The 26,357-nt window shown below is 31.8% G+C and overlaps 1 protein-coding gene across 1 annotated transcript in view; it reads right to left on the bottom strand.

Moving 5' to 3' along the window:
- Positions 1-26,357, bottom strand: part of Sema3a (semaphorin 3A) — a 445,988-nt gene that overhangs the window by 286,199 nt on the left and 133,432 nt on the right. The window contains exon 3 of the mRNA XM_046464206.2: positions 12,849-12,928. The gene's annotated coding sequence lies outside the window, so the exon portion shown is untranslated. The remainder of the gene's footprint in view (positions 1-12,848; positions 12,929-26,357) is intronic.

Genomic DNA, 26,357 nt, shown 5'->3' with positions numbered 1-26,357 from the left:
CATTTTAAAATTTTATTTATTTATTCTAATTTGTTATAATGACTGAATGCACTTCAATTCACAGTACACATATAGAGCATAATTTTGCACATCTCTCATTGTACACAAAAAGTCACACCATTCATATCTTCATACATGTTCTTAGGGTAATGTTGTTCATCTCATTACACCATTTTTTCTTATTCCCTTGCTCCCGCTCTTCTCCTCCCTCCCCTCGCTAACTCCTTTACCCTATCTAAAGTTCCTCCATTCCTCCCATACCCCCCCAATAAATATGTGCATTTTTAATAGATATTTCTTGATTACTTTTCATAAATTAATAGCCATTTGGATTCTCTCAATATGAGTGTGCCTAATTCCTGGCACCCTAGAAAACACTAAGTTCTCTCTCTTCAATTTATACCAATCTGGTGAAAGAAAGATGCCTCATTACTTCTGTAAATGGAATTTCCCTACTTGTAAGCTTTAGCATCCCTCCATATTTTGCTGCATATTTTAGCTTGGCCTGCAGTAACTCCCCATCTACATATTTTGGCCAGTTTTACATTAGGTTATTTGTCTATATTTATCATCATAATTAAATGAATTAAATCTCTATATCCTTCTCTTGGGAGTTCTAGCAAGGTTAAGTAAAAACTGAGAAGTGGGCTCTCCACCATCTTAGCACTTACCATATTTTTACTACATTGCTCCCATGATGGCATTCTTTCGATTGTAGGGCAATTATTTCTATTCCTCTTTTACTCCAATAATTGATCATAATACATGGAAGATTCTGAATATTCAGAAAATAAGACTTGAACTGATAAAATGGTGAGGCGAACACATCTCCAATTAAGCTGCCAAATACTTCAGACTGCCAGAGAAGGAATCGCATCTCATGCTTATGTGTCCCCCACATAAATCTGTTCGAAAAATATTTCTGAATTAATTGTAATCAGTTGCTCCATCTTGAAACTCTTTCCTTCAACTTCTCAGTTCTTCCCTGGAGTTAAAAACAGATCAGCTTCAAGTTTAAACATACCAGTGGAGAATGCTAGAGGCCTCCCCACTGGCTCTCTGAAGGACCTTTCTGTACTATGCAGCTTTTTATGTTAATTTTTCTTAAATTTCCTTGCTTTTAGTACTATGATCATTCCATCCAAACTTGGCAATTGAGGATTGTGTGGAATTTCAACTAACACATCTCAGATGTGCATGATCTCAGCCTGTGGGATATGAAAGAACTTAATTTAGAAGGCACCTCTGTCTAACAATCAGAGTCTAGACTAGCAATTGGTCTACAATATTCCTATAACACAATGGTCTCTTGATTCAAAATAGACATTAATCAAAATGCTGACAGTATCATTTTGTTGTTAAACGAGTGACATTAGGTTCATATTTTTGTTGGATATCTTCGCTAACCAGGATGTAGAGGTAAAGATTTACTTCATTCATAGATGTAAATGCCATAATTTATCTTTTGCTTAGGGCTAAATTTTTCAAAAGAATACATTTTTGAATTTGGAAAATATCTGAAATGAATACCACATGCTTGTAGTGAAAAACTGTCTTACTAGGATTCAAAATTGATTTCTATACCTAGGTTTTCTATTAGCTATGTGATTTGGGACAAATCATTTTGCATTTCTCTCCACATTTTTTTTATCCTTATGCCTAAATGAATTGTGCAGAATGATTTCTAAAACTACTTCTAGCTCTAATTTTGTTTTATTGTGTTTGCTTTGGTAAAACAAGTGAACTAGTGTGTAAGCAAGGTTGTAATTATAGCCTCAGATACACACACCAATGTTTCACTACCATTTTTTTTTAGTGCACTACTCTCTGGTTGTACTTTATTCTCAGTTATAGTTAAGGATTTTCATTATTATTTTAAAAACAAATCAACCACCATATTGAAAGCCATAGTTACATAAGATTTTGATGTTATAGACTTTACCATACTTGGGATTAACAACTCAAAGTCTATATGAAGAAGAAAAAGTAATTATGCATCATACTAATCTCATATTTTACTGGAAGCAGCAAGACACCATGAAAATAATTAAGCAAAAAACATCATCATTAGGTGAAAGCAAAACTAACCAAACAAGAAGCATGCTAACTGAGCAACTACTAGTGAATAGTAGAGAATCTCAATTTTCAACTTAATAGAGAATATAATTTTAAAAAGTGGAGCATGCAAAAACAATAATGTGACGTGTACTGCAAAATATATAGGATTTTTGTGGAAGCGACGTTTAACAAAGCCGGGTACAGTGACACATACCCATAACCCCAGCAGCTCAGGAGGCTGAAACAGGAGGATCCTGAGTTCAAAACCAGCCTCAGTAATGGTAAAGCACTTAGCAACTCAGTGAGATCCTGTCTTTAAGTAAAATACAAAATAGGGCTGGGGACATGGCTCAGTGGCCGAGTGCCCCTGAGTTCAATCCTTGGTACCCCTATATATATATATATATGTATATTCATATAAATATGTACATTCATATAAATATGTATATTCTATACATATATGAATATATATCTATATATATGAATATATATATATAGATATATATATGAATATATATATATTCATATATATATCTATATATATGAATATATATATATATATACACACATATGTATATGCAGTTTAAATAGAGTTAGCCAAATCACGGATAAAGATGGAAATTAGGTATTAGGAAGACCACTGATAGAACCATATGATTTAGTAGTTTCATCCAAATGGACACTTCAACACGTGTACCCTCCTTTTAATTATGAATTCAAGCAACATAATTATCTATTAGTTTAGATATCAGATGAGACTTATCTTATACTAAAAGTATAAATTTCTCAATCATTTAAATATCCTTCTTTCTTTACCACCAACACTCTATAGCAGAGTGGGAGGGAGCCTTCTAGTAGGTGTTGCTGTATAGGGGCATCTTGACGCTGCACAGGGAAAATTGGGTGTTAAATAATTATAAAGCTGAAACTGACTTTTCTATTGGTATGAACAACTAAATTCTAGATTATCTCTGACTCTTAACATTACACATGCTTTTAATTTTATTCATCTTTGTATTTCCATACTTTCTTATGACAGCTGTTTAATCAATAGCCAAGGAAAATTTAATATTGAGATATTAAAGAACGATCATTCAGATTTGTTATTATTGTTATTACTTTACATATTTTCACTGAAAACATTTAATAAAATAAAGCTTGGCAACATGACAATATATTTATAGCTTGGAAGTTACTTCAAATCATGTCTGTTTGTCATCCAATAAAATAGTTTTATAAATACAATGTCATATTCTTTTTCTGGAATTTTAAATCATATCTGGGAAAGTGCTACTTAAAATTTAAAAATGTAAAAATTCCATCTGAACTCCTATGCTCTTCTGGCTGAAAATAATTTTATGATTTGGTCTCATATTTTTTTAAACTTTTAGAAACTGAACAAAATTGACCCTAACAAAGACAGCTCAAGGGAACTAGTGATCACATATTTAGAGTAAAGTAGAATAAAAGTCCTTAAAAACTTAAGGGCTTGATTCTCAAGTTTTATAGTGTAGATTAAAAAAATTGTTCCAGCATTCCATTCATAATAAATTATATTGATCTATGTACAAGACTTTACAAATCCAACTACTATCAATGCCTTGCTCCTTTATAATTATTTCTTCATTATTATTTTCAGTTCTAGCTAACTGTTATTTGTTAAGTTTTCACTAAAGAAGAAAGGAGTGGGACAGTTTCTATAGCAACCATCTCAGACCTCAGACAAATCCCCAATGACTCTGGGTAGTACTTGTAGACATAAATTGTTTCAAAGGCCAGTTGTGGCCCAACAGGGATATAGTTTTGATGAAACCCAGATGAGCTGCAACTATATTTCAGTCTATACTCCCACTTAAACTAAAGTCAATCACATATAGTAAGAGTAAAACAGAAATAACAGGAGTAATGAAATCTGCAGATAATCCCAAAGCATCATTTTAGCCAATAATTTCAAATCCCTCCTCCATCAAACTTCTTACTAAAACTTCTTAGTATGTATTAAAATGGACACTTGTGAGTTTTCTTCTCTTCCTGTGGTATAGGCGCTAATAAGTTATAAAATGATACACAAATGTAGTTACAATTGATGGAAGGTTGATTACTCATTGGTACTCTACATTGTTTCTGAGAAATCCAGGAAATCGTTTTTTTTTTTCCCATAAAACCTATGAAATACATCATCATCATCCATAATAATATATGAGTTAAAAGACTTACATAAAGTCTCCGATTATTTGTTAGAAATCTCACATGAATTCCAATTAGTCAAGGAAGAGCTCTTCCCCTTCCTTTAACCCCAGAAAATGTATAACAGGGAATTAAAATCAACAAGCAAAAAAAAAAAAATATATATATATATATATCACCCATAAAGATCAAAAGATTGATAAAAGTAACCATAGCAATATAAGATTTCATGGAATTTGGTGGATAAAGTATTCACATAAAATTCACTGACAGCTTAGGGGAGTTAGATATCTCATAAGATAAGCAAGCCCATTTGCTCTAAGGAAATAAAGAGATGCTTAGCACCAGAAGGCATACCACACCACAAGATACGGAGAGGCAAACATTTCCCCCAACCTGCTTTCATAATATTGCCAATCAGCAGATATTTCCCATTTACCAACTAATGGAGAAACTGAAAGGCTTTAGAAAAAGAACTCCACATATATTATTGGTGGTTCACAGTGAGAAGAATAATTTACTCATTGGTTAACATAAATTATTTCAGTGAACTAATCTACAAAATACCTGCTAAACTCTTCTACACACACTTCCATTTCTACTCCATATAGTAATTTCAAAATGGTTTGAAATATCAATGGACAGCCTGGAATCACCTGATCCATAAAGAAAGCTCACAACTAGAATGACAAACAATAAAAACAATGACAAAAAGCAAAAGCCATTCAAGCAAGGTGACACACACCTGTAATCCCAGTAACTCCAGAGCCTGAGGAAGGAGAATCCTAAGTAATTTAACAAGATCCTGTCTCAAAATGAAAAGGGCTGGGGATGTAGCTCAATTGTAAAGCTATTACCATTGGGTTCAAAGCCCTGGGTTCAATCCCCAGTATCAAAAAACAAAACAAAAACCAACTTAAAGAATTTGAAGGAAACAAATCCAATAAGAAAAATGAATATTAATCAAAAGTATATTGATGCTCCTTAGAAATAAAAAAAATAGTACATTAAAATTTTTTAAAAAGTCTTACTTATTTTGTAAGACTATATAGAAAAAGGACAGAAAAGGAGTTCCTAAGAATTAAATCTATGGAAAATGAAATAACTTGAACCAAAAGATTAGAAAATAAAGTCAAGAAATTTTCCATAAAATTAAACAGCAAGAACATAAAATAGAAGTAAAGAAAATTAATGGGTAAGTTTAAAAAATCAAATAGGATATCTTTACAACTAGCAGAATGAAAAGATAGAAAACTCAGGAAAGATACACACGTACGAATAGATGCAAACATGTAATTTACTGTAAATGAAATGCATGAGTCTTTAGATAGAAAGGGTCTGTTTAGTGCCTAATTCAATGCAAAAGAAAGAAAGAAATATCATAATTATATTTCAGAATATCAGTGATAAAAATAAGATGCTAAAGACATTTTTGTTTTTGGTAGAGGGTATATGTTACCAAGGAACAGAAATCAGAAGATCTTAAATGCTCATCTCCAGCTTCAAATGGTTTGAAAATGAATAGATGCAAATAACAATCATAAGTATGCAAGAGTGACCACATATTAATACCAAAGCAAAAGCATTACCAAATAAAATGAAACATTCCATAATGATAAAAGAATCATTTCAGCAGTCTCACTAAGTTGCCTAGACTGGCCAATTTGCTTCCTCTTGATTTAGTCTCCTGAGTTATTAGGATTACAGGCATGCACTACCATGCCCATTTATCTTGTGCAATTAGATTTTGATAATTACTATAAATCTACAAAAAAGAAGACAGTGCATTATTGGCCAAAGGGTACTAACATAGTCTATTGGAGCAAATTAGAAACTCCAGAAATAGGTCTTTGATTTTGACAAAGTTGTCAAAGTAATCCAATGGGAGAAAGCAATCAATGTCTTTTCAACAATGTTAGAACAAATATATTGACATAGAAAATACATTAATCTTGATATATACCTCATATTATCTGTAAAATTTGACTAAACATCAACTATGGATCTACAAAAACAAACACAATAAAACTTTTAGAGGAAAATATTAGAGATAAATGTTTAACCCTGAAGTAAGCAAAGGACCCTTGCATAGTACTCAATGTCACAAGTCATAAAATAAGAAAAAAAAAAACAATATATTACATTTCATCAGTATTAAGATTTTGCTTTCAAAAGAAACTGATAAAGGAAGCCTTGGAATGAGAGAAAATATTCACAAAATATATACATCTATCAAAAGCCTCATCTCCATGATATATGCAGTTACTTTCATAATGCAATAATAATAGGACAAAGAAGCCAACTGAAAAAAATGAATCAACTTTTCCCTAGATACCCCACACAAGAAGATATAGAGACGACAAACACAAATTAAAAATGCCTAATATCATCAGTCATCAGAGAGGAACAAACTAAAGACACACTGACACTCCAACAATACACATTAAAATGGCAAAAATTAAAATAGACTTCCAAGTTTTGATAGAATGTAGGGCAGGGGTCAGCAAACATTTTATTTAGTGGGTCAGATAATAAATATTTGTAGCTTTAGGGGTCCTAATTACTCAATTCAGCTTTTGTAGCATGAAAGCAGCCCGTTCCTAAATAAATGAGTATGGCTGTGTTCTAATATAATATTATTTCCAAATAAAAAAGCTGAATTTGGCTCAAGTATGAAAGTTTGCAGACCCTTGATAAAATGCAACAGTAATTTTTACATACTGCTTACATAAATAACAAATGGTATCACTCCTTTGGAAAAATGTCATTTCTTAAAAGATAAAATACACATCTACTAAATGAGCCTGATATTTTAATTCTATTTCTACATGATAGATGAAAACCCATGTTCACACAAAGAATTGTATGCTAATGTTTGTAAAAAATAATTTACAAATGTCAAAAGGTAAAAACAACCAAATATCCACCAGCAAGTGAATGAATAAAAATTTTGCAGTACATCCCTTCAATGGAATACCATTCAGCAATAAAAAGAAATAAAGTATTTTTACACACAAGCTACAGATAACTCTCTAAATCATTAGGCTAATTGAAAACACACAATTATATTTATATGAAATTCAAACTAATGTATAGTATTAAAACAAGAAAGAGACATTAGAAATCTTGTCCCTGGATGACAATATTCTATATCTTGGTTGTAATAGTGGTTTCATGGATATATACCAGTATCAAAACTCATAGAACTAAACCTTTAAAATTGATGTAGTTTATTTTATCTAAATTTGTCCTCAATAAATTAAACAAGAAGAAGTAAATATATAGAGAAGCTACAGCCAAAACAAACTAAAAAGAATGAAAAAAAAACAAAAACAAAGAAAACTTGCACACACTTCAAGAATTTCCACATAGTGTTTTGCTTTTCAAACCAATATCAGCAAATATTTAGGCAGCCATTAAATCCCACTCCCCAAACAAGTTATTCTTTCAGTAATTCACTATATATGTATCTCTTATTACTCAAAATTTCTTGCTCCATTATTTTTACTTCTCAACACACTTTTATTTGTAGAAGAGAAGAGCCACACATTTACTTTGTTCTCACAATATAAATTTTTGTTAGTGATAATACCGATAAATAACAGAAATAATGGAAACAAATTAAATGAGGAAGAGCATCTTGTAAAAGGAGTATCTTGGCAGCATGAATTTATGATATAAAGGAAACAACTCTCAAATTAAAATAACTTGTTTTAAATTCCTCTTGGTCTCAATTTTCTCATGTAAACAATGAGATTATCTCCCAAGGTTCTTCTGATTTAGAAATTCTATGGACCTAGAAACATTTAGTTCAGTTTCTCAAAGACTAAGAAAAATAGAAGAATGATTTGAGAAAAGAAGACATTATCATTCAGCAAAATAGATGATTCAGCTGAATCTGAAGTTGGACTTGTGCAAATATGAAGAGGGTCAAATATTCAGAGGTAGGAGACTTTCCATGCCTGCTCAAGGCCCGTCAGATCCCACCCTCATTGGGTACACAGAAGGTTTAGCCTGTTCATTAGATTTTCTCAGGAGCAAGACCACACTCTAAGCCCTCTTTTGAACCTATGGGCCCTAAGATCTGAGTCAGGACTGAAGGTGAGAGCCTGCTAGTTGAGCCTGTTGTCCAGGTTCCTGGTTGCTAAAGCTGAATGGTCTATTCTTGGCTCACCTGGACAATATATCCTTCTTTCTTCTCTGAAAAAATTTATAGGAAATCTCCAATAATAATAAAAAAGGTATTCTAGTTTCTTAACAACATTTAGAAGTGCTTACACTATAGATTGAAATGTTAAGTATACTATAAGCCAAAAGAACTTAAATATCAAAATGTAGTAATAGCTGAATTAATCGGTAACATGCTGAATCAAAGGATTCTTCACTGAAAAAAAAGTTTTTAGACTCTTAAATGTTAAAATCCTTCCGAAATTTAAATGTTTTAAGTGTTTTTTGTTTTAATTCAATTTAACAGCAACATTTCACATAATAATTATTCTTTCCTTCACTCACTGAATTAATATTATATATCCCTTTAAACTTGCAGGTAGGAGCAGGCATGAAGAAGAAAAAACATTTTTTCATTTCTAAATACTTGCAATCTACAATTCAAAAATAAGATTTAAATAACCATGAAAAAAAGTGGAATGTTCTTAAAAAGTAAGGTAAAATATAGAGTAGTTTTTAATCAAAGAAAAAAGGAACCAAAGAAAGGCACATTTTAAAAATTCAGTTTTGCCTAGGGCTAGTGTATGGCTCAGCAGTAGACTGCTTGGCTAGCACGTTGGAGGCCCTGAGCTAAATCCTCAGCACCACATAAAAATAATTAAAACAAAGTTATTGTGTCCAACTACAACTAAAAAATAAATATATATTTTAAAAAATTCAATTTTGCCCCCAAATTTATAAAATATTTAAAAATATGTTAAAATAACTGTAAGCAAATAAAATTTTGCATTATCATTCCCAAGGCATAAATGAGAAAATAAGGCAAAGCAATTTTCTCAAGGCAAATAACAATTCAGTTTGTGAATCCTGAACTATTTAAGTCTAGAATGTAATTTCATTTGCCATATGAGACCACCTTCCTACAAAACCAGAAAGAAGTTATTTAACAGTCACATAAATATGAAGGGATTTAACCTTGAATAGAACAGCAAATTATATACTGCTATTGATCTTATTACATTTTGATTTTTATGTTCTTCCTTCTCACCCATGTATTTGTAATTTTCCTTTTTTTAAAAAAAATTTCCTCTCTTTACAATTCATTACATTCTTTTCTTAACTATAGACTCCTTTGATTATCTCCTACTCTTTTACACAAATGTTTTCAATCTTTATCAAGAACTTTCAATTAAGATATTTGCATATATTTAATCTGGAATTTATTTAGAATCAAAAAAAAATTAGAGAAAAAAAATGTTATCATGGATCTTGCTTTGCTGGCATTCCTTAAACAAATAATATAAATTAACAATAGAATTAGTAGGATGAGCAAAATATACTGTAAAATTTTAAATAATTATTGATATAAATATCTCATAATTCATTTGCCATGACAACAGTTCTCTAAGTTACTTTAGTTAAATAAATTGAGAACAACAACTACTCAACTCACTCCACGCCTCCTTCCCCAGCTTCTGGTAACCATTATTCTACTCTCTAATTTATGAGATCAATATTTTTAGATTCCACATATGAATGGGGTCATTCAGTATTTATGTTTCTGTGCCCATCTTACTTGGCTTAACAAAATGTCCTCCAGGTTTATACATGCTGCTTCAAATGACTGGATTATTCTCTTTTTTTTTTTCATGGATGAATAGTATTGTGTTGTATAAAGGATAAATAAGTTCAAGAAATGTATTATGATCATGGTAATTATACCTAGTGGGAATATATTGTATTCTTCAGAAATAGTAAGAGAATAAATTTAAGTGTTCTCATCACAAAAATAATTACCATGTGAGATAAGGCATATTTTTAACCATTCCATAATGTGCACTTGTGAATAGTTGAAAACATCATGTTGTACATGATAAATGTACAATAATTTTATCTATCAACTAAGAAGAGGGGGAAGGCTAGATAAAATAAAGATCTCAATGGTCCCAATTTGAGATGACTATATCACATTCTCCAATCATTATTGAATATCCAAGCTTGTCTTTGTATTTCCCAAAGTCCAGAAGCACAAATTCAATTCTGCAAATATTTCTATTAGACATAATATCTATGAGCAGATTTTGTCACTTTTTAGTTGAATTTTGATATTCCAACTTTTATAAATATTCATTAGTTGGTATCTAGTCACTGTCCCATTTCAATCCAATAATGTAAAGTACTAGTTATAATCATGGTTTAAATTCATCAACATGAACTGCTGATGTTTTTTATAAATTAATATTTGAAAACTAGCTTAATCTTCAAATAAATATTAAAAGCCACAGTGGCAGTGACATTGAAACCAGGTCTAAATACAACTTTGTCCTACATACATATGAAACAGATTTTAAATAGTATGCAGGAAATTCACCTTGTAAATTTTTCCTCCTTTATTTTTGCCCTTGGAAACAATTGTAATTGGAAAATCAGAAGGTTATAATTTGCTGAAAGTGTTTAATCTTTGTATGTATTATGTGCTAATGAAAAATAGCATTCAGTAAATTAATATTGTAAAGTCTGAAAATTAGTCTTGCCAAATAATGATTATATCTTGTATACACATTCACACACACAAAAATGCACACATATGCATGCATGCACACATAGATTGTTTGTATTGGAGAACTGGTACTATTTTTTTTTTGAAGTCTTCGTTGTCCTACTAATACTAAAGATAGGAGATAGATCCTAAGTTAAAGAATTAATATGTATTGACTTGTGTGGTGAGCCGCTTCTGCCGTTTCTGCAGACTATGGTCGCCATTACAAGATGGCGCTGGCTCCGCTGTGGTCTGTGACAAACAACTCCTTATTTGGGAGAGTTGGCACATGGTTTTTCACCACCCTGTGAGAAAGCTCCACGCGGCAGCTTTGCACTGGGGCTTGGGATGCTTTATTAAGGCTGGGAGGGGCATCCGAGATAGAGAAGAAGAAATATCAAGGGCCTGAATAAACTGCTGAAAGAAGATTCCTGAGTTGCGTCTTCCTTGCGGGCAAGGGGTCGCGACAGACTTGGTATCAACTTTAAAATTTCATCACACATCTTAAATCAGTGTATTTTCACCTTATGTGATAAATGTTTTGCATATGTAAATGCTGCTCCCACATAGCAATTTTAATATGTACTTCATTAAAAATATTTCTTGATGCTAATATAAAAAATAAAGTGGAAAAGCATTTATTCACATAGGAGAAATAGGAGAAATCAGCCAATCAAATCCAAAGGAATCCAATAAAATTGGAAATTCCTTAAATGAAAACAAAAATAAAAATGAATTTTATTCTACTTAATGATCCACATTGGGGAAGAAAACATATTTAAACTCAGGGCATTTTTCTTACCAACTCCACACATTATTCATAGATCTCCATGTTATCCATTTCTTCTAGTACCATCAAATATAACCAATAGAATTTTGTCTAACATTACAACTTTTTTCCTACTTAATATAATAAAATTAATGTTTACAAACAATTAAGTTGAAAAGGATAAAAATAAATAATATGGATACTTTCAGATTTTCTATCAGCATTTCTATTTAAGGGTAATTGTTTAGTCTTACATCTTCAGTCAAAAAGAAGATAGTGTATATTATAGTTTAGATCCAGAATGTCCTCCAAAAGTTTGTGTACTCAAGAGTTGGTCCCCCACTGGAAGGACTACTAAAATGGTAGATACTTTAGGATTTGGTGCCTAGTTGGAAGAGGTGGGTCAATGGAGGCTTGCCTTTGAATGACACGTTTTGTCCCTTGACTTTTCTCTCTCTGTTACTCAGCCACCATGAGGTAAACAGCTCTGCCCTGCCAAGTTCTCTCAGCCATGATATTCTCCCTCACCACAGGTTACAGCTATGAACTGAAACTTCTGAAACAATGAGCCAAAATAAACCTTTCCTTCCTGAAGTTGACTTTCCAGGTATTTTGTTGAAGCAACAAAAAGCTGCCTAACACAGAATAACACTTTAAAAACTGACTTCTTCCCTTGGCTTGGCACTGGAGCCATTGCATGATTTTAGCTGATAGCAACCAGCTGTGGTCAACGTGATGTAGAAGGGGCAGGTTAGTCAAAGGACATTTCTAGGTAAGAATCTACCAACATACCAGCTACTTTACTCTGTGGTTTGGGAAACTTGGCCAACCCAGAGAATTTTCAAAGTATGAAGATTAAAAGCAAAAAAGCAAAATAGTAGAAATACACCTCTTGATAGTTTTTAGTGGCAATGTAGCCTCCTTATAAGGTGTTTTTTGTCTTAAAGAGTTAAGAAATCTCTGACATAGCCAAATCATTCCACAGAAGACTGAGCAAAAGTAGAATGTGCTCTTCTTTTTAAAATTATGGTATCTTCTAAATTATATGTTAAACAAACACGTGAATATATTTAAATTTACATCAAAACTTATTAACATGCAAAAGTACATAGTTTTTAAGTGTCTTACCTCCTTTGAAGAAATATTACTTCCTGAGGTACATCTCTTCAGTCCTCTGGTTGTTTTAAGGACCTGGAAACTTCAAATACCTTATAAAAATAAACAAGTTCATTTTAGAATTCAGTATGCATCACACATTTAGCCTATAATTATTAGCCTATAATAAAAATTGAAAGTCAATGTAAAATTCTTTAAACTACCTCAAAATTTTGAACAGGAAGATAAAATGTGGGAAGGGAAAAAGATGTTATAGGAGGCAGGCACTAATTTATAACATTTTTCACTCTAGCTCCCCCTCCAAATTATATTTGTATTCACTAATTGGGGTGCATGAAATAATTTATCGTTTGAGCTCTGACTGGTATAAAATTAACTGATTTATTGAGAATTAGTTGAAACACTGATGTGCTCTATTGAAGGTCCTGTGACCATCAGTGGGGGAAGAGGGACATCTATGATGCTATGATGTCATTAACATTTTTCACCACTGAGGATGAAAGTGTAACACTGACAACCCCACTAAGCAGTAGTTTCATAGCATTATTAGCAAGTAACTGATTTCACTTTACAAAGATTTTCCTGAATAAATATATTAAATTATAAATGTAAAATTTAAAAAAAAGTTTTAAATAACAGAATTTTTCAAATATAACATTGAAAACATGCTTTGAACAATTTCATTTTACTAAAATACATTCTTTATAACGTTGATTATACACTTATTTGAATAAATAAGGAAACAATTTATAAAATAAAGACAAAAGAAATCTGGGGTAAAAATGTAAAGTTTTGGCATTTGGGAATATGTATATTTTTTTCAAGATAAAATATGTAATGGAGATTCAGTAGCTAAGTTGTAGTATTATTAAATATTAATCTTATCAAAGTAAAAAATCAATGAAATGATACAAATTCAAAAGGAGTAGTGATTTCACAGTTATTTCCAATTCTGAATTACTTTTTACTTTACAATTGAGAAATATTTCTATATTATTATATTGTTAAGAAATATAGAATATTTTATTCTACATCCACTGATTCAACAGATATTCATTGAAATCCTTTCTATGTGACAGGATTAGAGAAAACTTACAAGAGTTGATTCAAACAAACAGATAATCTATTATCCCAAATATGAATACAAACAGAAAACTCAAATGTGAATATCGTATCAAATATCTTTTGGATACATGCATCATGAGATGGTGAAATTGTTTCAAGGTAGTTAGTTATTAGGTAGAAATCAAGACCCCTGGTGAGAAGAATCAATTTATGGAGGGATTAATGGTTTTGAAGACCCTGACTATTGAAATTATCATAATACGTAGCAAGAACAGAGTTTGAGAAAGTCAGGAGAGACAAAATCTCTACAGAAAAGGGAAAGTGACCAAAGTTTGGTGGCAGACCTTGGGTAGGTATGTAGTAGTTCACTGGTAGAAAGCTTGCCTAGCATGTGTCAGACCACAGGTTCAATTCCTAACACCAGAAAAAAATATTTTTTGGAAAAGCGGACTACTAGCAGATGTTATCTACTGATGTCACGAGAATCTAGCTATAAGATTTTAAACAGGAGGAAGAAGAGTGCTCAGGAAGTGATACTGAAGGGCAAAGAGAACATTGCCTCCATTCTAATCTCAGTGACTTAAGTGGTGTGGGAGGGTAATAGCTAGTTCTTGAAAGGTGATGTAAGAAGCAGTGTCATTGGGCTTCCTTGGAGAGAAGACAAGAGAAATACACAAAAGAACTTGAAGATAAAGGGGATCTGTTGGGATGTGGAGAGCAGTGACCTGAGCCATGGTTTCTGATTCCCTCATGGTTGCTTTTGCCTAGGAACTGCCTGTAGACTGTGCAGGTCAAGACAGCCCAGTTGCTATGGTAATGCCCAGCCAGAGGAGGCTACTGCAGAGGAACATAGCTGAGCTAAGACACCAAATCCAAGGGGTAGAGAATACTGTGCATGACAAGATAGGTCCTTCAGACTGTCTGCTTTGCTACAACTTTCTTAAAATAACCTTCTGATGACAAAACCTATATAATAAATATGCTGAGCTAGCTCTGATGTCAGTCAAGGCTCATCAGGGCTTAGCTTTCCCACCTGGCCCCAGCTTTTTCTCTGTGTCTCTTTGTCTTTTCTTCATCCCCTCATCGCCCTTTTGGTTTCTGAATAAATGGCTATGCTGGCCACAGCATTGCGATGCTCCAACAAGAACAGTGAGGGGTATCTAGAGACAGAGAAAAATGGAGAATGAGAATTAGAGTCTTGGGGATCAGAGATAACTTGGTAGTTGTAAGATATTTTTGGTGACTAAGGTAAAATAAGAACGTGAGACAATAATGATAGAGAAGGCTATGAGAGCCGGAGGGGTGGGGAGAAGGGATGGTTGTGAGACCTATCAGCAGATATGAATTTCTCTTGACTTATAAATTAAATCTTTCTAGATTAACAGAAGGGCAGTCTTTCTCACAATGGCTTTACAGATCACTGGGAAAATATGCCACATGGGGGATTACTACTACTTTACATAGTGCTATAATGTAAGAGGATAAAAGATGACTGGGTATTCATGCTTAGGATGGTCAGGGACTCCTCTTGGAGTTTGTGGCATTTTATCTGAGATCTGAAGGAAGAAACCGCAGGGATATCTTGAAAGATAAAGAGTATTCTAAATCCAAAGGTTAATAAATACAAAGCCTCTGAGGCAAGATCATGAACAGAATAGTTTAGAGACAGCAATAAAGTCAACATGTAATACCTGAGATCACTGATGAGAAGAAAGTGGAGATGCAATAATAACAAGGTCACAACTATAAACCAAATTTCAGCAGATAACAAAATGAACTTTAAATATTGGCAAGATCTATGCCATGAATAACATTTTCTAGTTTACAACAATGCATTGGTTATGTTGAAACATTTTAGAAAAAAAAATCTTTTTTCTAAAATGGATAATGTAATTTAAAAATATTATTCACACAGTGGAGGTTTTGCTGTTTCAGATATCTTTATCGAACTGACCATAATACAACCATCAAGTTGGCTAAAAAACATTACTCTAATATGCAGAGTATTGTTCAATAGTTACGTCTGTGTTAAATATATTTGTATGACAGAATAAAAAATTTCATCTTCTTTGATACTGTCAAGAATGTGCTGGCATAGATGAGGTTTCCCCCCCTATCTTTGGGAAGACTATATGAGCCAAGCAGGCACCTGCAGTTACAAAATAACCGATCCAATCTGACAGTTCTTTTTTTTCCAATTCACACCATATAATTTTTCTACAAAAAATTCTGTCAAAAGAGGTTCCATTAGTGTCAGGTAAAGATTCCTAACAAGCATACTTTTAACTTGTTCTAAAATGATAGTAACATGTGAAACTTAAATGGGAAACTCCTTTTGCAAATAGATTGTAATTCTTTATCTTATCTATTTCTTTTCTTTGATCCCGGTATTCTCCTGGAAACTCTAAATGAATAGTGACTTTGACAAATATAATGTGTGCTAGCTCCTACAGAGATGAACTAAGAACAAATAAAACATTCTGCTTTCTGCTGTACCTGTTTCATTAAGCAATGATTTACTAGGAGTTAGCAGAACAGAAACTTACAGTGGCCATTTTTTAAAAAACTTACACTGACCTTATTGGAAAGGCTTAAAGGAGTCATTGGTATTGCTGAAAAAGTTCATTTTAAATTTCAAGCATCTTCTTTTCCCTTTTCCTTCCTTCTTCCTCCCTATTCTGTCTTTCTTTCATGGGAGGATGGGAAGATGAGATAATTTGGGCAATGAATATGAATAAATTAAAAACTAATCAATTGAGGTTCAATTTCATTTATCATGAAGAATTCTGAATGGCTTTCATTAGAATTAGATGTAATTATGTATTATATTCATAATAACTTGAAATATGTGTTGTTCTGAATATTTAAAGTATATAAAATGTGGGAATTTAAGTAATTTCAACATTTTTATCTTTAAACATAAACAATTTCTATATTTATTTGTTTATGCACTTAACAATACCTGTTAAACATGTCCAAAGTACCAGGAAATGATTTAAGTGAAAAATTAAAATTAGATATTCAATTAAAATATAATCTACTGGGGGTGCTGGAAATTGTTCATTTTTTTTTCTATCCCCGGGACAGAATAATACAAAACTAAATAATGAATATATGTTACAAGTGAATGTCTATGTTGGAATGAATGTATGTTTCAGTAAACAAACAAATGTGCTTCTCTTTTCTTTTCTTTTGTTTTACTGAGGAAGTCAGATATGTAATTAATGATTGTTGAACAACTTAATGAGTATAATGATGGTCATATGTATTGAATGCTTAGGAAGCAGAGAGGTGGGACTCCAAATCAGTGTCCTGGGGTGTTCCTGGTTCCAAGTTTATGAACTGAAGATTCAAAATGCTTGGAAAATATTTAGAGTACACACATCAGGGGCTGATATAGCCTTTAGGCAATACATTGCTGAGAAAATGCAAATACAATTTTCCCAGACTGGAAAAAAAATATCTAAGTTGTGAAAATTTTGGTAGTTCCTATAATACAATTAAAAAGTTATGTAAATGGAAATTAGTAAGCATCTAGCTAAATGTGTATTACATTTAACCTTTCAATCATATTAAATTGCTAAATTGAAAACTTTTTATATTTAAGATTTTCTTCCTTTGTAAGTAGCCTCAAGTATGCTTGATAATTGTTGGAAAAAATCACAGAAAATATAATGAAATAAAAGGGCAAATTTATAAGCCCTCTTCCAACTTTTAAAGTTATGCTCACTATGGAACAAAGATAGATTGTAATATATTTGAAATGACATGACATGAGGCTACCAAAACAAAACAAAAAAAAAATCATACCTACAGCTTCAGAAGACCTATAAGAGGCCTGTATCAGCCAGTCTTGAAACAGTTTTAGGAGAGGCTGAAAAAAGTATAATTTAATTAAAAATAATTCTATAAAATATATCTTCAAAGCATCTCTGAAGCCCCAATTTATTTGTTTGTCTATAGTTAAGAATAGAGCCCTGAAACAAAAAGTTCTATCATTAAAATTTTTCAGTGAGATTATAAAGAATATATGAACAGAAAATTAATATAGTCTCCTTAGTTTAAGATCCTTTAGAATAATTATTGCCTTAAATAAACTTCCTAGTGTTTTTTCCTACATACTTTAAATCAGCCTGAACAAATTTCTTGGGTCAGTTTTGGGTCATTAAACGGTCATGAAGGAAGCCCCAATGATAACACATAATTTCTAAAGGCTTTTAAAAAAATCACACTGAAACAATTTTTCCCTTTGAAAATAAACACACATTGTATAAACCGTTATAGAACTAATCATGTACAGCTTAAGTACTTAAGTTTACTCATATGTTCATCTATCATATAAACTTCCATTTGTTTGTAGCTTATAATACATACAAATGAACATTATAACTATACACTTGCATATATATACACATATAACAATACACAACACACATGTATATGCACACATGAATGCTTGCATACACCTACATTCTCTCTCTCTCTCTCTCTCTCTCTCTCTCTCTCTCTCTCTCTCTCTCCTTGGAGAATTCTTAACTAAGTTGTACAAGTTTATTATGATTTAGATTAGTTAAGCTTTCAACTAAATTGCTCAAGTATTTGGTACAACCATTTCTGAAATCCCTATTTCCTTCTGAATATATATTATCATCTATGCCAAATGTACATAATTCCTTCATTTTGAATATATATGACCCTTCACAAGATTTTGAATTTTTCTATTAATTCTTAATTATAGTTATAAACATTATTGGTATGGACATTCTTGATACTTCCTGGTGTTGGCAACACCTCCTATTCTGCAGTTACTTACAATATAGATAAATTATTTTTTGAAAACATTATGTATAAAATCTCAGTTCTCTTCACACTAAACCATTTGATTCTATTATATCAAGCATTATTATTTACTATTATTTTAAGAATGTCAGCTGTGATGGGTATTTATTTTCTCTGAAGTTCTATTGCTATTTAAATGAAAATAATTCAATTTTGAAAATAAATGTAAAAATCATAGGAAGAATAAAACTATGAGTCTGTATTCCATACACTTAGGCAATTTCTTTGGAATTTTATGAAAACAAAGATATCAATGCATAGTTCCTTGGGAATAAATCAAATTGATTACTTGTTGCTTTCCTCTGTGGTCTTAAACATTTCATCAAAAGGTTTTCAATCTTTAAACTATGATTTAAGAAACTAGTATTTTACTTTCTCTTGAATTGTATGGCAACATACAGAGTTTTACACTTAAAGTCATAGACAAAATTTTGCCTAGTGAGTCAATTTGTGATAGATCTAGAAGTGCATACTCTATTCTTGAATGTGTGCATATGATGAGTTAAGATAGGTAAGTGTTTTTTACAAATGTGGCACTCAAGTTTTCAACCCGTCAAGCTTTCCAAGCTCACCCTGGACCTGCCCCTTGTCTTAAGTACCATGCGATCTCCTTCATGTGTAGAATATAAAAAACTTGATCTCTTAGAAGTTGAGAGTAGAATGGTGGTTACCAGAGGCCAGGGGAATGGGGAAATGTTGATCAATGGATACTAAGTTATAGTTAGACAGGAGCAAGAAGTTCCAGAGTGTTTTTGCATAATAGTTGTGACTATGGAGAATGATAATGTACCATACTTTTCAAAAAGCCAGAAGAAAGGATTTTCAAAGTTTTCACCATAAAGAAATGATAAATGTTAATGGATAACCTGATTTCAACATTATACATTTATATACATGAATTAAAACACAAATAATATGAACAATTTTTTTGTTTTTAAATGTATCATTAAAATAAATTTAATATTGCTAGCTAAAAGAAAACACTTTGATACAAAAAACTCTACAAAAAAACCCTCAAAATTCACTCAGTGACTTCATAGAGTTTTGAAATTAGAAGAAGAGATGAAGTTTTAATTAAGGCTGAGATTATAGTAATCTATGATTTTATTCCCTGGACCTACAGATTACAGACAGACATCCCTGCAAGAGGATTAGACTTCTCACACTATCAACTTCATACTCATTCATTTGACTTGCGTTAGACAATGAATGACACCTGACTGAAAGTAACCTGTGCCACATCTGAGCAGAAGTTTTAAGAACCAGCTCATGGTTCTGCCCCTGCTCTTTACCCTCTACCATGAGATTAGTATGTCTCAAATAGAAACATACTGATACATAATATGTATATTAGTATGAATTACATACTAATTCACGATGGTGGCACAGAATTCAAGTGATCTCATGATGGATACAGAACCTGTGCAATGTGTAAACTTTGCTGTTATAAGCCACACAGAAGTTGAGGTTGTTTGTTACCACAGTGCAACTTAGTCTAGCCTCACTGATGGAACAATACAATAGAAAGTGCACAGAAGCAAAAGATTTAGAAAAAAACAACATGTCAGGGATGATAGACGCCTTTGCTCAGCCAAGCAGTGCTTGCTGGAGAGAAGACTTGTTTTGTGCCCTGTCTGCCTTAGTACAGCAGGAATTCCAGGGAACTGGCAGCTAAGACTCAGTCATTTTTCTCAGTAAAAGCTGTTTTTTTTTCCCTGAATACAAAAGAGAATGAGATATGCAACCAATGCAGAAAGAATTTTTGTTTGGTTTAATCTCATAATAAATCCAAGAGAGTACTACAAAATTATGAAGACTAAATAAACAACAAATTAACTAAAGAGAATATTATCTGCAGAAGTTTGTTGTTTGTTATGAATTACTTTCTACTATCTATTCTATCTGGTGGGATTCTATCAGCAGGTCAATCATTTCCAAATAGGTAAGTTGACGTGACCAAAATTAAATTCCAAAAACTCCAAAATGTCATATCAATTTGAAATTTAAAGGTCTATAAATGTAAATTGTGAATTTGCCAGCTCACTGAGCAGGTATAACATGCAAATGTAGATGATGAAGTTAGCAAAGATATGAAATATTCTCCTCCATTATTTTTAATTTCTGAAAACCTTGATTTTATAAATGATACCACCACTGTGGACATTAATTCCATGGATGACAGACCATAAAATAGGAAACTGTACACACTTTCTATGTTTCCTTGGATGAGTGGCATGATGACAATAGGTAGGATTTTGAGGTATATTTTTTAAATGGCAGCTATGACTATGAAGAAATAAAACTATAGGATAGAAACAAATTTTAAAAATCATCTAAATTATATATTTTTAAAACCAGCCCTTTAGTAGTTGGTGTTCTGCTTAAATAATTATATAATGTATCTGGTGACTTACATCTCTACTTATGTTTTATTTTCTTTTAATAATGACAACAATAATAATAAGCATAGATGAAACTGACAAATATGATCAACTACATATTCTTGCTCTTAATAACTAAATTTAGCAAATGTTTTAGAGGTTTATGTTTAAGAATTTTCACAAAATTTTGTACAAGAACTTATATGGACTTCATTCAAATAGCTTACTGTGATACCTGTATCTTATATAAAGACGTTTTGATGCTATGTAATTTTTAATTACAAATTCATCCAGTAATCTGAATATTAAATTATGTGTTTTGAATAAAGCCAGGGAGATAATTTCCTTTCACAATTTATTTTAGGCATGTTTGTATCACTAATATGTATTTTTTTTCATTTTGTAATTTTTGTTCCTGTTCTTCTAACTTCATTTTCTTACTTCTTTTATTTAAAAAGTGAAGTGCTCTTCATTTTCAAATTAAACTTTTAATCATATTTTAATTATTTTAGTTTAGTTTGAGGAAAGTTAACTGATATAAAATTGTTGAAATTGAAGATCATTGCCTTAATTCATATTAACTTTCAGCATCATTGAAATCAAAATTAAAACCAAATTAAGAACCGATATAAGGAACTATCTGGAGGTGTATCCGTTGATTTTTTTAAATAATAATAATTTAAAATCTTTAAACTAGGAAAGCACTTACTTTACTGCACACAGAATAAAGGTACACAAAGTAAAAAATCCATTAACTTACCAATACATAAAACATTCCTTTAGATTTTGGATCACACAAAGTACATTACTACCAATCAAGTCAATAGCATTATTAAAAGAGGTGCTTTAAGTATATGTATTAAAAATAAGCTTGGAAACATTGAGAGAGAAAGAGAGAGGGAGCGGGAGGGAGGGAGGAAGAGAGAGAGAGAGAGAGAGTGAGTTACCATTTAGAAGCTCCTGTAAGTCTTCTTTCCTATTACTTGCTGATGATTTTATAAAAGCAGATTTTTAGTCTTCCAGAATCACATTCTTTTACTTTGTTTCAAAACTATTTTCCAGAAGCAGAAGAAACTTCATGAACTGCTAGTGGTCACAAAACAAAGGACAAGGAGTAATGTAGGGTGCCCACAATTAGGCTGATTAAACTCTGCAGGATCTGCAGTTTGTCAAAAACCTTTTTGCTGCCTCACATTTTCTAAAAATGGAAAAGGTGAAGCTTTCACAAGTAGCAGGCTCCAAATAAACCGGTACACCCAGCACAAAGCTCGTGATACCAGCAAAAACATTTTTTTCACACATTAGGAAATTCTACGATTAGCTGGTCCCCATCACCCTAATAGGATATTTATTCTTCATATTAATGTGAGATTCAGCTTGCATGCAGACCCTAAAACTCTTTCCATCCCTCAGGCTACATTTGTCCCAAAGAAGCATTAGTCACATGTAGCCTTAAGGGACTTTTATACAAAACTTGGGGGAATAATATATAGATTCTTTCCTTGGAAGAGAAAAAGACAAGACAAAACAAAACTGGGTCAGGGATGGTGACTGCTAATACCATAAAACTGTAAATGCCCTTTAGCTTCTCCCTCAGTTTTACCTTCTGACTTTCTAGAGGAAGGAGTGTTGCGTGTAGAAAATTAAATATGGACTATATGATAGCTACCCATGAAGTTCTGACTGGTGACAGCATATTCTCACAACTCATTCATTTTTGCCTCTTGCCCTGTTTCAAGGTTGAAAGTAACCAGCTACTGTTTCCATCTTTTTTTTTTTTCGAAGTAGATGTTTATCATAGGACAGCTTTATTAACATTTTAAGTTATATTTTAATTTTCCCAAATATCACTATTTTTTCAGCTTAAAAATATTAAAAACTAGAATAATCTTATTGTTTAGTAGGTATTATTCTTTTTTTCTCCTGGCACCTGCTCTTCCTATTCTGAAATTCACAGTACATTTCACATTCACTATACTTGACTACTCCTTGTCTCAACATATTTCATCAGTTATTATGGTGGCTGAGTTGCCAATAAATTATTTAACTGAAATAACTGTTCTCTGGTGGACAGCATTTTTTTTAGGACCAACTCAATGAAAATGCAACTACTGCAGGGAAGCCTGAAACTGCAAAATTACATTCAAACTGTCAGGTTTCTAAATAAAATTTGAAATAAATGCGATTTAAGAAGATGTTTGTTGCTTAAAATTCCATGGATCCAGAGATATTTGCTACATTTTATACTATCAAAGAAACACACTATGAATGATGAAATAAAATAAACTTATTAAAAAAAAACAAGCAGAAGTTGTCCATCAAGTGCTTTTTAGGTCATATCTAAGACTTCTTTTCCTCATCCATTAAAATAAATAAGCAATAACCAATTCCTCAGCCTTTAGCATAATATTTGCTGTTTTAAAACATGTATAATAAAATGTGTATTTTTTAATAAAAATAATTACATTTCTTATTTAGCTTCTTGATTTCTTTAGTTTCAAAATCTAAATATCAAATTGATCATCACCAACCTGTTAATTATGATTTTGAAACAACTCAAATAGGAAATCATTATAAACTCTTTACATATTTATAACTTACTCTCTAAATTTTTACTAACTTTTTTAGACTTTTTGCTTTTTGGTTATCATGAAATTTACAAAAAACATCTTTTGCTCAGAGCAAGCTACTTTGGAATGATAACATTTTAACACAATTGTGCATAAATATAATAAAACAAAACAGGCAAACCAGTAAATATGTTCATAAAACTACACTTGTTCCTTCCTTCTCATGTTATAAATTTTGTTGTCTCATTTTCCACCTTTCTATATTGCCTACCTCTTAACTTAATAATGTAGTTATTTTAATTGGTTTGGGTTTTAACCTTCAAACTAAAGGTATAAATGCTTTCCACACCATGTTTACAATGTTAGAACATTCTGAGTTCATCAGCATAGTTACTCTTACCAGTGAGTTTTTATACCTTCTGATGTTTCTTCTTAGTCATTAATATCTCATTTTTTTTTCAGTTTGAAGGACTCCTATTAGACCTTTTTTGAGAACCAGTCTAGTAGAGATACATTCTCTCTGCTTTTGCTTATCTGATGTATCTTTATTACTTCTTCATTTCTAAAGAATAGCTTGGAAGGGTACAGTCTTCTTGGCTAGAAGGGTTTTTATGTAAATATTGTGAAAATCCCTCTATTTGCCTTGGAGGTTTCTTCTGAGAAGTCTCATGTGAAGCTAATTTGACATCCCTATGTGAATTTATTTATTCATTTTTTCTCTTGCTTTTTCAAGTTCTTGTCTTCATTTTTTACTTTTACCAGTGTAATTACAATGTGTCTTGGGGTAGACTTGGTTGGCAACCTTCAGACTTATTATACCTGGATATTTGTATCCTTCTCTAACTTTGGGATATTTTTCTTATGACCTTTTTGAATAAGCTTATTAGCCCTTTGGTATTCTCAACTCCCCTTGAATTCCAATAACCTGGATGATTTGCTCTTTTATATTGTTCCAAAGTTTCCATAGGCTTTTCTAATTTCTTGTTTTTTCTTCTTTTTTCTCTACCAACTATGTATTTTTAAGTATCCTGTTTTAAGCTTACTGATTTACTATTCTGTTTGACCAATTCTTTTATCCATATCCTCTATTGTATTTTAACTTCACTTAGTATATTGCTTTCTTCAAGGATTTCCATGTGACTTTTTAATTGCTTCTATGCCTGTGTTAATTTTTTTCTTGTAGTATTGAATCTTTTCTGTGTTTTCTTAAAGCATATTAAATTTCTTTAAAATAGCTCTTTTTTTTAAATTAGAAAAGTTCCCCATACTGATTATTTTCTCGTTAACTTTTGGCACCTTTTCTTGACTGTAGATGTTGTAATGGATTCCTGAAAATTCAGAACAGTAAGGATTTTATTGTTGCTATTGGTGGTAGTGGTGGTTGTTTGTTTGTTTGCAGTGCTGGTGATCACACCCAGGCAAATGCTCTACCACTGAGCCATATCCTCAGCCCCATGGTTTCTGCAATTCTTGATGCTTGGTATATTATGTTGACTGGGCATTGAAGGATTTGGTATTTATTCCAATCTACAGAATCAGGATTGGTTTGTGCCTACACTTACAGAAATTTCAAGCAAGCTTTAAACATAGTCACTTCGCTATTTCAACACAGGATGATATTTAAGTTGAGGTTCATCACAAGTCTACTTTTGGTGTGTTATCACTGGTTCAGCACAAGAGAGTGATCCAAGCTTAGGCTTTTCCCAAACCCACAGATGGTGTGTTGTTCAGCATGAATCAAGTAAGAACCTAAAAAAAAAAAAAGCCACTTTATCTCCCTAAGCCTCTCCCTTGTTTTGGGGTAAGCCCAGATGCTTCATCATAGTCATTGACCTGTATATGCAAACAAACTCAGAATGCTCTACTATTATAAATGTGGTATATGAAGCATTTATATCTTCAGTATAAAGACTAAAACTCAAAATAATTAAAAAATAAAAACTGCATTAATGTTAAGAGAGAGCAGTATAGAAAGTTGAGGCATCAAAAATTCATAATGTGAAGAGGGCTAGAATGCAAGTGTAGATATTTTATTGGTACGTTTTCTGTTTTTTCTTATCTTTATGATCATCTTAAATTGTTATATTTTCAAAGTAACTAATAAGTCATGTAGTTAACCTCAAAGGAAAAATATATAATAGAAAATCCAAAATAAATAAGGAATCAAAACATACTACTAGAGTAAATTACTTAGCCACAAAAGAAAACTATAAGAGTAAGAAAAAAGAGATAACCTAAAATAAAATGAGAAAATAAGTTACAAAATGACTACAGTAAGGCCTTGTCTATTAATAATTGTCATAAATATCAGTAGATTAAATTCTACAATTGAAATATAAAGAATAAATAAATGGATAAATAACAAGACCCAACTATATGTTGTTTGCAAGAAATTATTTCACCTCTAGAGACATGCTCTATAACTAATTGTATGACCTTGGTTTAATCATATGTAAAATGAGAATAGTAGCACTATCTACCTCTTGTTAAGATTAATGATTTAATATGTGTAGAACAAATGCCTGTTAAAGTAAGCTCTCAATAAAAGACTATGCTTATCTGGCTCTTATTGTCATCATGACCAACATCATCTTCACTTATATTTTAATTATATACAAGGAAAACACATATTTTAAGAAAGATACAAAAGTTGAGTATTTAATAAA

This window comes from Marmota monax, unplaced genomic scaffold, assembly GCF_021218885.2.
Source record: "Marmota monax isolate L192 unplaced genomic scaffold, Marmota_monax_Labrador192_F-V1.1 WCK01_AAM20220418_F8-fsc00065, whole genome shotgun sequence".
In the NCBI taxonomy this organism is placed as follows: domain Eukaryota; kingdom Metazoa; phylum Chordata; class Mammalia; order Rodentia; family Sciuridae; genus Marmota; species Marmota monax.
This window is presented reverse-complemented; position numbering and strand designations above follow the sequence as displayed.